General features: G+C 43.4%; 1 pseudogene; it reads left to right on the forward strand.

Annotated features, from left to right (window-relative positions):
- The first annotated feature begins 1,977 nt into the window (after positions 1 to 1,977).
- Positions 1,978 to 8,832, forward strand: LOC134410869 (immunoglobulin lambda-1 light chain-like; annotated as a pseudogene).
- The last annotated feature ends 4,050 nt before the right edge of the window (positions 8,833 to 12,882 follow it).

Genomic DNA, 12,882 nt, shown 5'->3' on the forward strand with positions numbered 1-12,882 from the left:
CTTTTAAAGCTCAGCTAAAAACTTTTCTTTTTCCTAAAGCTTTTAAAACTTGATTTTGTTCTGACTTTTATACTGCCTGTTTGGTGCATTCTCTTCCCCTCCTTATTGTTTTATTATGATTTCATTAGAATGTAAGCCTTTGCGGCAGGGTCTTGGTATTTATTGTTTTACTCTGTACAGCACCATGTACATTGATGGTGCTATATAAATAATAATAATAATAATAATAATAATAATAGAGACAAACAGGAGTGTATGAATTGAAGAATTCAATGCTGAAATGGTCGCTCAGGTTCATTTCAAAGAACACCTGCTATGGACTGCTATGAATCAGACCTACAAATTCCTAAGCAATCCAGCTTTTTTTTCTTTGTTTTTTTGAAGATGCACAGATTCTGTTTATTTGAGGACCATATCCCTCCTTGAGACTGGATGCTCTCTAGGACATTTTATGCAAAATTAAATGCTTTCAGATTATGAAATTAAGCCTTCAAATTAAGATAGGTACAACTTCAAATCTAATCTAGAAATTAAGGGGAAGAACCTATGCGACACCTTTGTAACACCATGAATTTGAACTAGCATTTCAAATAAAAAATCTGAATTCTTTAGAGTGTTTAAAAATGAAAGCCTGGAATTTAGCGGCAGCTTAAATCTAGTTCTTCTTTGGATGCTTGCTTGCTGTTCTGGGTTTATCCTTTAGGGGGAAATGTTGGCCCATTTTTTTCCATCATTGGCTGATAGATGAACTCAGCATTTACTGCACCTGGGTGAAGTGAAGCTGAAGAATGTTCCGCATCCATGGGGACTTCCTCTGGGTGTTCCTCTTTGCTAATACCTACAGATCTTGTCTGGCTTTGCAGACAACCCCCCATGTCTCTCACTAGACTTTCAGGCCCTTCATCTTCTTTGCACATCTATGTGTTATGCAAGTGCAAACCCTTTAAGGCAAAAAGTCTGCGTTCCTCTATATGCAACTTGCTACTTGACGAATCCTGTGGCATGACGCAGTGGCTTCCATATGTCCTCAGGAGCTGATTTAGACTTTCCAACATCATCCTCTGTTCTGCAGGATGAAGAAGGACAGAGTTGACATTTTTCACTGCAATTGCACTTAAGCTATGTTCTGGATTACTTCCTATTGTCATTTGGGTAAAGTTCTTGCAAGTTTTGAACATAACTTTGATATATATACCAACTCTGGTTGGTGGCCCAGCTACGCCTCTATCTGGACAGGGATAACCTAGCTTCAGTTGTCCATATTCTGGTAGCCTCCAAATTAGATTACTGCAATGCCCTCTACGTGGGGCAGCCTTTGAAGATGCTTGTGCAATTTTTATTTATTTATTTATTTGTTTGTTACATTTATATACCGCCCCATAGCCTAAGCTGGGCAGTTTACAAAAGTTCTCTGGGCAGTTTACAAAAGTGCAGGGGCCTGATTGATAACTGGAACAATGAGGTTTGAACATATAACACTGATTCTGGCCCGCTTGCATTGGCTGCCTACACACACGGCGACACGCTGCACCTCACCCTGGAACAACCAGTGCTGTAAGGAAAATTCCATGGGTTGAGGTTTTGGGTGAGAACCAGAGGAAAAAAGGGCTCATTCCCCAACCCACCTATTTTCTCCTGCATGTTCATTTAGACCTAGGTGACCATTGTCCAGCTGTTCTCCATCAAGACTATTGTTATAAAGAGAAAATGGTCTCAATCTGTTGTGCCTGCTGCAATTTCCCCCGTCATGGACAAAGCAGGGATGGTTTTCACCTGGCTCTTTTTAATCCTCTTCATGCAAAAGTCATTTCTGGCCATTGGTTTGACTAGAACGTCACATCTCATCAGGGGAGGTGGACAATCTCCAGACAAGCCAATAAGCATGAACACATTTGCATGACTGATCAACCTTCAGTTCCAGATGAATTTAAGAATGGCAGATGATCCAGGCTAGATGTTCATTTGCTTGAGAGAGAGTCAAACTCCTTCCAAGAGCTCACCATGGCCAGGACTCTGCTTTTCCTCACACTTCTCAGTTACTGTTCAGGTAAGTGTACAAAGGACCATCTTCACACACACACACACCCAACAACAACAGTACTCAATCTCAAAATAACTATGTTGTGATATTTGGAAGCACAGGAAATGCATCTTTTTATTGTTGGTGCTTATTCATTTTCTTAAAGGTGTCAGTTCACAGCCAACATTGACTCAGCCGGCCACTCTGTCTGTGTCCCCGGGACAAACAGCTACAATATCCTGCACCATCAGCAGTAACCCATATACCACAGGCTGGTATCAACAGAAACCTGGCCAGGGTCCTCGCTATGTGCATGCTGATGGTGGATACGGCAGGGGAGAAGGGATCCCGGATCGATTCACTGCTTCCCGCTCTGGGAACATGGCCTCTTTAACCATCTCTGGCACTCAGGCTGAAGATGAAGCGAATTATTACTGTGCAATGAATTACAGCAGCTCGTTCCACAGTGATAAATTCTAATGGGGAACTGAGACAAAAACCTTCACCCTTCCTAACATGTGAATTTCTTCTCTGAACTGAACGCTATGATATTTCATACCAAATCAAATATTTTCATGTTACGACATGAAGCCCAAAATGATCAGAGGTCAAATTGCACATCTAAACTAAAATTTTACAAAGGGAATATGCAATGCCATGAATCCAAATTGGTGTTACAAATAATAATAAAAAATACTTTAAGGTGATGAATATAAAACTCATTTAGCTTTAGTTAAAATCTTAATTATGTACCTGCCCGGACCTTAAGATCATCCACAGGGGCCCTTCTCCGTGAGCCCCTGCCAAAAGAAGTGAGGCAGGTGGCTACTAGGAGGAGGGCTTTCTCCACTGTGGCACCCCGGCTGTGGAATGAGCTCCCCAGAGAGGTCCGCCTGGCGCCTACACTGTACTCCTTTCGTCGCCAGCTGAAGACCTTTTTATTCTCTCGGTATTTTAAAACTTAATTTTAACTTAAATTTAAATTTTACTGTTCTAACTCTGTATTTTAATCTTATATCAATTTTGCTGCGTGGTTTTTATTCTGGTTGTGCTTTTTATACTGTATTTTGCAATTGTGCTTTTAACCTGTTGGTTGTCTTACTATGGTTTTAATTTTTGTGAGCTGCCCAGAGAGCTTCGGCTATTGGGCGGTATAGAAATGTAATAAATAAATAAATAAATAAATAAACAAACCCTCTAGGTGAAGATGTTGCGTCATTTATCCTCTGTATTTAGTAAAATTAGAGCTGCGATTTGAAATGCAGCAGGGAAACGTTTAGACTTGTGAAGCTATTCAGAGGTTTTGGCAAATAGTATTTAAAGAGATAAATGATATAATGGGATGGAAGGTAAAGATAGGGCCAAGGACAGCATTGTTATCAATATAGGAAGGGGTTAAATATACACAAAATAGTAAAGAATTAATAAACATTTCATTAACTGCAGCTAGATTAATAATTGCCAGGAATTGGAAGGAACAAAGGGATTATCAAATAGAAGAATGGTATAAAGAAGTCTGGGATATAGCTATTAACGATAGACTCATCAGTAGTATTACAGTTAAGAGAGGGTTATTGAAACGAAATGACTTTGATGAGGTCTGGAGTCCATTTGTTAAATTTGTACTAGAAAAAGGGAAAGGGAGTAAACTGTCGCAGGATACATTACAATTTTGGAAAGGAGAATAAGGGTCCCGGGGGTGGGGTGCATGAGACAGTATTATGTTATTTCAATTCATTTTAATTTCATTATTGTGGTATATTAAGTTGATGCAACGTGATTATTGTATGTGTTATAAAATTCAAATAAAAAATATTAAAAAATTAAAAAACAAACAAACAAGGTTGTTTCCTCTGGGATGTCCTGTTCACTCATGCTCAGAGATCAAGCCTTTGTTCACAGGCCATCCTCCTATTCCTTACTAGGTCTTAAGGTCTGTATTCTCCTTTAAACAGCTAGGTGTTATGTTTCAAAGTGCACATGCACATTCAAAGAAGGAATCAATGAAGGGCAGCATGTGATGTCATGACTGAGCCTGTGTTCCCAATTTTTTAAATAATAATAATAATTGAACCACAGTTCCTTTCAGTTACAGCCTCGTTGAACGTAGTCGAGTTTACAAAGGCATCAAATAGACACTGATTCAGGCAGGCAGGACTAGGCCAGTCCAATCCTCAGCATCTGCAGGTAGGAAGGGGAAAAACCATGCCTGAAACCATGAAGAGCTGCTGCCAGTCAGTGTCAACAATACTAGGTGGACCAATGGTCTGACTCTCAGTATGAGGCTAGTGCATGTGTCCCTAACCTACCCCTCCCACAACGTCACTACTGGTGGCATCTGTTCCTCCTCCTCCATCTCTCTGCTGTTGCCTGCAGATGGTGACATCAAGATGTGTTTCCCAAATGTGTCTTTGCCTTTAATATTAATTTAGGGGCAGGAACTGTTTGCAGGGGAGAATCAGTGGATGGGAGGTTGCTGGGGGGGAAACACCCCTTCACTCTACACATTCCTCTGCAACCTCCTGAGATGTAAGGAAAAGTCCTTGGGTTGAGGTTTTGGGTGAGAACCTGTAGAACCGAAGGCCTGCTCATGTACCCAACAAGTTTTGTGATATGGAAATCTTAATTTCCATGGCCTTTAAGTGGAGCAGGGGAGAATCAGTGGATGGGAGGTAGCTAAAAACAACAACAGCAACCCTGCACTCTAGACATTCCTTTGCAGGAAAGTCCCTGGGTTGGTTTTTTTGGCAAGAACCAGTGGAAGGCAAAACATGCTCATAGACCCACCAAGTTTCTCCTACATGTTCGCTTTACAACGTGGTTACTCTCATCCACCAAGGACATTGGGTCAAACAAACAAAAATGCACCCAGTTCCCTGTCGCTTTTTAACACTGCAAGGTCATTGCCTCCTGCAATGATCCAAAAAAAGGGCGGCGGGGGGGGAATAGATTGCATAGTGTTCTTTTTAAACCTCGTCATGCAAATCTAATTTGTGGCCATTGGCCTGCTTCGATTGTCATATTTTATCAACAAAGCCAACACATGAACACATTTGCATGACTGATCATTCTACAGTTCCAGATGAATTTAAGAAAGATGGCAGACAATCCTGCCTAGAGGTTCCTTTGCTTGAGAGGGTCAAACTCCTTCCAAGTCCTCACTATGGCCAGGGCTCTGGTTTTCCTTATCATTCTCAGTTACTGCTCAGGTAAGCATTTGAAGGACTGTCTTTCAAACCAAAGAACAACAGTGTCAAATCTCATGCTCCTCTTGTATAGTTTTGTGACATTTGCAAGCATGGGGAATGCATCTTTCTTTCTTTCTTTCTTTCTTTCTTTCTTTCTTTCTTTCTTTCTTTCTCTCTTTCTTTCTTTCTATTTACTGTTGGTGCTTATTCATTTCCTTAAAGGTGTCATTTCACAGCCAACGTTGACTCAGCCGGCCACGCTGTCTGTGTCCCCGGGAGAAACAGCTAAACTCTCCTGCACCATCAGCAGTAATTCATACTACACAGGCTGGCTTCAGCAGAAACCTGGACAAGGCCCCCACTATGTGCATGGTGATGGAAACAATAGGGGAGAAGGGATCCCAGACCGATTCACTGCTTCCCGCTCTGGAAACATGGCCTCTTTAGCCATCACCTGCATTCGAGCTGAAGATGAGGCACATTATTACTGTGCTATGTGGTCCACCAGTGCTAGCATGTTTCACAGTGGTAAATTCTAATGGGGAACGGAGACAAAACCTTTCACCCTTCCTCCCCAGAATAGGGGCTCAGAAGTTAATATTCAAGAGTTTAAGCTGATCTGTGCCTGTTGGTGTTTGCAAGAGTTGGAATTAAAAACTGCCGTGGACAGAAAGACTATGCAATCTTTCCAACCCCAGGATCATTCCATAATGCAGGCAGCCATGGCCATCTATCAGTTACTCTTCTTCTTCTTCTTCTTCTTCTTCTTCTTCTTCTTCTTCTTCTTCTTCTTCTTCTTCTTCTTCTCCTCCTCCTCCTCCTCCTCCTCCTCCTCCTCCTCCTCCTCCTCCTCCTCCTCCTCCTCCTCCTCCTCCTCCTCCTCTCATAAGTTGTTTCTCACCTGGCTATCGGGAACATTTTGTATGTTTGAATATTGCTATCAAAGATTCGCTTGAAATACATCCCCACTCATCTGCACCAGTCAAACTCAATATGGACAGTTATTCCGAGCATTGAGTGGATGAGTGGATCAATCCACAATGCAGGAAACCCAAAGCCGAGGAAGATTAGCTGTACTTGCAGGATTTGTTATCCTGCTGATCTCCACATGGTGTGGACTACAACTCCCATAATCCCTGCCCATTGTCCATGGTGGCTTGCATTTTCAGAAGTTATAGTCAAAAATATTTGTATGGCACCAATTTACTTACCCCTGCCACAAAGGGACAAATGTCAAATAGCACTGCAATTCATTCTAATGTTTTTATGCATGAATCTGATTATTATAGTCAGCTTCATGACTTCATGTTCACACTGATGTTGACACTCTTTGGAGAGGCGTGTTGACCTTCGCCTGTCCTTGAGCTGTTAGGGAAATTTCCCAAACCCAGTAGGGAAGGAACGACTCCAGACCGATCGAGATGCAGAGGCTTTATTTATAGCTCATGATATTTATATGATGATGATATACCTTGGCACATAGAGCTCAAAGGTCTAAAAAAAGGGCTTTGTAAGTGTGTCCAGAAGTCCACCTGCAAGGCAGCATCATGGACATATTTTATCCTTAAACGATCATTATGTGTTCTTTCAGGTTTATTTGAAAGAAAATGTACAGCCCTGAAGGGTAAAACACCCTTCTTCACTGCTGTACTTTCTAAAAGAGACAAACAGGTGTGTATGAATTGAAGAATTCAATGCTGAAATGGTCGCTCAGGTTCATTTCAAAGAACACCTGCTATGGACTGCTATGAATCAGACCTAAAAACTCCTAGCAATCCAGCTTTTTTTCTTTGTTTTTTTGAAGATGCACAGATTCTGTTTATTTGAGGACCATACCCCTACTTGAGACTGGATTCTCTCTAGGACATTTTATGCAAAATTAAATGCTTAACTTATGAAATTAACCCTTCAAATTATGATAGGTACAACTTTCAATCTAATCTAGAAATTAAGGGGAGGAACCTATGTGACACCTTTGTAACACCATGAATTTGAACTAGCATTTCAAATAAAGAATCTGAATTCTTTAGAGTGTTTAAAAATGAAAGCCTGGAATTTAGCAGCAGCTTAAATCTGGTTCTTCTTTGCTTGCTGTTCTGGGTTTATCCTTTAGGGGAAAATGTTGGCCCATTTTTTCCATCGTTGGCTCATAGATGAACTCAGCACTTACTGCACCTGGGTGAAGTGAAGCTGAAGAATGTTCCGCATCCATGGGGACTTCCTCTGGGTCTTCCTCTTTGCTCATACCTACAGATCTTGTCTGGCTTTGCAGACAACCCCCCATGTCTCTCACTAGACTTTCAGGCCCTTCATCTTCTTTGCACATCTATGTGTTATGCAAGTGCAACCCTTTAAGGCAAAAAGTCTGAGCTCCTCTATATGCAACTTGCTACTTGACGAATCCTGTGGCATGACCCAGTGGCTTCCAGATGTCCTCAGGAGCTGATTTAGACTCTCCAACATCATCTTCTGTTCTGCAGGATGAAGAAGGACAGAGTTGACATTTTTCACTGCAATTGCACTTAAGCTATGTTCTGGATTACTCCCTATCGTCGTTTGGGTAAAGTTCTTGCATGTTTTGAACATAACTTTGATACATATACCAACTCTGGTTGTTGGCCCAGTTATGCCTCTATCTGGACAGGGATAACCTAGCTTTGGTTGTCCATATTCTGGTAGCCTCCAAATTAGATTACTGCAATGCCCTCTACGTGGGGCAGCCTTTGAGGATGGTTCAGAAGCTGCAGCTTGTGCAAAAAACAAAAAAATTATTTATTTATTTATTACATTTATATACCGCCCCATAGCCTAAGCTCTCTGGGCGGTTTACAAAAGTTCTCTGGGCGGTTTACAAAAGTGCAGCAGCCAGATTGATAACTGGAACAATGAGGTTTGTATTATTATTATTATTATTATTATTATTATTATTATTATTATTATTATTTATTTATTTATTTATATAGCACCATCAATGTACATGGTGCTGTACAGATTACACAGTAAATAGCAAGACCCTGCCGCATAGGCTTACAACATATAACACTGATTCTGGTCCGCTTGCATTGGCTGCCCATACGTTTCCGAGACCAATTCAAGGCGCTGGTTTTAACCTATAAATCCCTACATGGCTTGGGACCGCAATACCGGATGGAACGCCTCTCCCGACATGAACCTACCCATACACTGCGCTCAACATCTAAGGTCTTGTTGCCTTTCGTGTCCCCTGTGCAGGTTTGGTGCATTCCTTTCCCTTTCTTGTTGTTTTCTTGTGATTTTATCAGCATGTAAGCCGAGGTGGCAGGGAATTGCTGTTTTATTGTTTTACTATGTACAGCACCGTGTGCAATGATGGCGCTATCTCCATAAACGACAATGAGACGAAGGAGATGGCCCAGCTGCAAGAGCAGCAAAAGCGCCCATGTCGACGAGCCCCAGGATTCGGAAGGCTGCGCTGTTCTTCCCACCTCTTCACCCCCCACCCAAGCTCTACTGGCCAAGCGGCTGCCACGGCTGCAGGGTGGACGCCTGGATGCCGCTGGTATCCGCAGCGTGGCCCCCGTCAATGGAGAGGTGCTCCTTACCTTCTCCTTACCTTTTCTTCCTCAGAAGACCATGGGCTCCTAGGGGGAAAAGCAGAGAAAAGGGGGCGTCAGTGGCAGAGCACCGGAAGTTCTCTGTGCCCCACCGTCCCACCTGCCTCAAGGAGGGGTGCAGCCCTGCCTGTGAAGGGGGGAGGGCTGAGAGAGCCCAAACCTTTACTTACCGGGACGATGGGGGAAGGATAGGCAGGGAGAGGAAAGGAGGGGGCTGGCGATGTGTCCATTGGTTCCTAAGATGACAAGGAGAGAAACGTACAGTTAATGGCAGGGACCCAGACGATCCCTGTACCCCCCACAGCCCCACATGCCCTACGGAGCTGCAGCCCTGCCTGTTGAGGCAGAGCTGAGCCAGGTTGAATTCTTCCTTACTTGAAGGGGGGAAGACGAAAAAAGAAAGGTGGCGGGTCGGATCCGGGAAGGTCGGAGGGAGGGTGCAGGGGAGGTATCCATGGGGACCTAGGACGAAAAAGAAAAAAATGAGCAATTAATGGGAGGGCAGCAGGTGACCTCTGCAGCCCTCAATCCCGCACCCCTTAAGGCCCTGCCTGTCCAGGGAGAGTGGAGGCAGGGTCAACATTTCCTTACCTGAGGGGGGGAAGACCAGGGAGGGAAGAAGGTGGCGGGTAGGATGAGGGAAGGACGGAGGGAGGGTGGGGGAGAGGTGTCCATTGGCTCCTAGGATGAGAAAGAGAAAGGTGTGCCATTAATTGGAGGGCCCCAGCCGTCCCCTGCACCCCACCCTCCTGCCTGCCTTAGGGAGGGGGGCAGACTTTGGCCTGGAGGGCCTCAGCAAGGGGCACTCTTAGCAAGGGGGCGTCCTACGTTCCTCCCATTCCCCTCAGCCCTCCAAACCCAGGGACCACCCCTCCAGTCCCTGATCTCCCCCCTCTCCTCGCTCTGGCCTCCTCCCTCCACCCTCACTGGGCATGGGCCCCTCCTTACCGGCCAGTACTGCTGCTGCCTGGACATCCTTGCTTGCTATGAACGTGGAGATTCCGCGCCAGGCCAACGGTCTCCTGAAGCGTCTTTTGGAACTCTCCGTCATCATGGAAGCTAGAAGGCGGCCATTGTGACAGTGCCATGGACCAGGCCCAACTGAGATGGCGAAGTGGGACCTCGAAGGCCAGCATCTGTGAACTGGCCTTCAGGACTCGAGCAGGGAGGGTCTCCTGGGATAAGGAGGAGAGTCTCCGGGTCTGAAAGAGGTGGATGAATCCACCGGATTTCACATTGGAAAAGGAAATTCACAGCACAAACAGATGTATGCACATTGACTTTGCATGATTTAAAATGCTGCAGAGTCTAAGGCCACAGCTAGACCTAAGGTTTATCCTGGGATCGTCCAAGGTTCGCCCCTGCCTGAGCACAGGATCCCCTGTGTGTCACCTAGATGAACAGGTTTGACCCCTGGACGATCCAGAGATAAACCTTAGGTCTAGCTATGGCCTAAGTCTCCTTGGGGCAGAAGTTCATGGCCTCGGAGAATGCTCTTTGCACCTGGAGGCCAGAGCACACCTGTGCCTGCAGCCCCAGCACAGCTTGAACCTTTTCCTAGCAAAGGGGGAACCTGTGGAATTGCTGTGGGGCAGGCTGTGTTGGGACAGGGCTGGGAAACAGAGCAAGAGAATTCCCTTGTTAGTTCAGAGCAGTGGAGGTGAAGATGGTCAGAGGGAGGGAGGGATTTGTGAGCCCCCAATTCCTTCTCTTCCGAGAGCATCCTTGGGGCTCAGATCTGCTCGGAGCAAGTCATCCAGTGCCTGGAAGAACGTGCCCCCATTTCTAGGCATGTGTGTTTAGCAGTTGTTATTCCTTTCTCAAAGACAGGCAGTCTGCACATGCGCATTCACCCTCTGAATTCCTCCAGGTTGGGGCTGACAATGTGTGATGGCATGGGATGCTGCGATCTTGATGAAGCTAACCGGGTCTAGGCCTGGTCAGTTTCTGGAAGGGTGACTACCTGGGAACCCCATGTACATTGATTCCTGCATTGAGCAGGGGGTTGGACTCGATGGCCTTGTAGGCCCCTTCCAACTCTGCTGTTCTATGATTCTATGAATCCCTGCCCGTTGTCCATGGTGGCTTGCATTTTCAGAAGTTATAGTCAGAAATATTTGTATGGCACCAATTTACTTACCCCTGCCACAAAGGGACAAATGTCAAATAGCACTGCAATTCATTCTAATGTTTTTATGCATGAATCTGATTATTATAGTCAGCTTCATGACTTCATGTTCACACTGATGTTGACACTCTTTGGAGAGGCGTGTTGACCTTCGCCTGTCCTTGAGCTGTTAGGGAAATTTCCCAAACCCAGTAGGGAAGGAACGACTCCAGACCGATCGAGATGCAGAGGCTTTATTTATAGCTCATGATATTTATATGATGATGATATACCTTGGCACATAGAACTCAAAGGTCTAAAAAAAGGCCTTTGTAAATGTGTCCAGAAGTCCATCTACAGGGCAGCATCATGTACGTACATATTATATCCTTACACAACCATTATGTGTTCTTTCAGGTTTATTTGAAAGAAAATGTACAGCCCAGAAGGGTAAAACACCCCTCTTCACTGTTGTACTTTCTAAAAAGTACACTTTTTACACTTCAGAATCCAATATAAACTTCTCCTGTAGACCTACAAAGCTTTTCACTGTCTAGCTCCTTCCTATCTTTCCTCTCTCATCTCACACTATTGCCCCGCTCGTGCTCTTCGCTCCTCTGATGCCATGTTTCTCGCCTGCCCAAGGGTCTCTCCTTCCCTTGCTCGGCTTCGTCCATTTTCTTCGGCTGCCCCTTACGCCTGGAACGCTCTTCCAGAACATTTGAGAACTACAAGTTCAATCGCAGCTTTTAAAGCTCAGCTAAAAACTTTTCTTTTTCCTAAAGCTTTTAAAACTTGATTTTGTTCTGACTTTTATACTGCCTGTTTGGTGCATTCTCTTCCCCTCCTTATTGTTTTATTATGATTTCATTAGAATGTAAGCCTTTGCGGCAGGGTCTTGGTATTTATTGTTTTACTCTGTACAGCACCATGTACATTGATGGTGCTATATAAATAATAATAATAATAATAATAATAATAATAATAATAATAATAATAATAATAATAATAGAGACAAACAGGAGTGTATGAATTGAAGAATTCAATGCTGAAATGGTCGCTCAGGTTCATTTCAAAGAACACCTGCTATGGACTGCTATGAATCAGACCTACAAATTCCTAAGCAATCCAGCTTTTTTTTCTTTGTTTTTTTGAAGATGCACAGATTCTGTTTATTTGAGGACCATATCCCTCCTTGAGACTGGATGCTCTCTAGGACATTTTATGCAAAATTAAATGCTTTCAGATTATGAAATTAAGCCTTCAAATTATGATAGGTACAACTTCAAATCTAATCTAGAAATTAAGGGGAAGAACCTATGCGACACCTTTGTAACACCATGAATTTGAACTAGCATTTCAAATAAAAAATCTGAATTCTTTAGAGTGTTTAAAAATGAAAGCCTGGAATTTAGCGGCAGCTTAAATCTAGTTCTTCTTTGGATGCTTGCTTGCTGTTCTGGGTTTATCCTTTAGGGGAAAATGTTGGCCCATTTTTTCCATCGTTGGCTGATAGATGAACTCAGCATTTACTGCACCTGGGTGAAGTGAAGCTGAAGAATGTTCCGCATCCATGGGGACTTCCTCTGGGTCTTCCGCTTTGCTCATACCTACATTTGAGAACTACAAGTTCAATCGCAGCTTTTAAAGCTCAGCTAAAAACTTTTCTTTTTCCTAAAGCTTTTAAAACTCGATCTTGTTCTGACTTTTATACTGCTAGTTTTACTCTACCCTGTGCCTGTTTGCATTCTCTTCCCCTCCTTATTTTTTTATTATGATTTTATTAGAATGTAAGCCTATGCGGCAGAGTCTTGCTATTTACTGTTTTACTCTGTACAGCACCATGTACATTGATGGTGCTATATAAATAAATAATAATATTATTATTAATAATATTAATAATGTAAGTTAAAATATAGAATTAAAACAGCAAAGTATAAATTTAAGTTAAATGAGGTGTTAAAATACTGAGAA

The sequence above is a fragment of the Elgaria multicarinata genome, chromosome 18 (genome assembly GCF_023053635.1).
Source record: "Elgaria multicarinata webbii isolate HBS135686 ecotype San Diego chromosome 18, rElgMul1.1.pri, whole genome shotgun sequence".
Taxonomy (NCBI): Eukaryota; Metazoa; Chordata; class Lepidosauria; order Squamata; family Anguidae; genus Elgaria; species Elgaria multicarinata.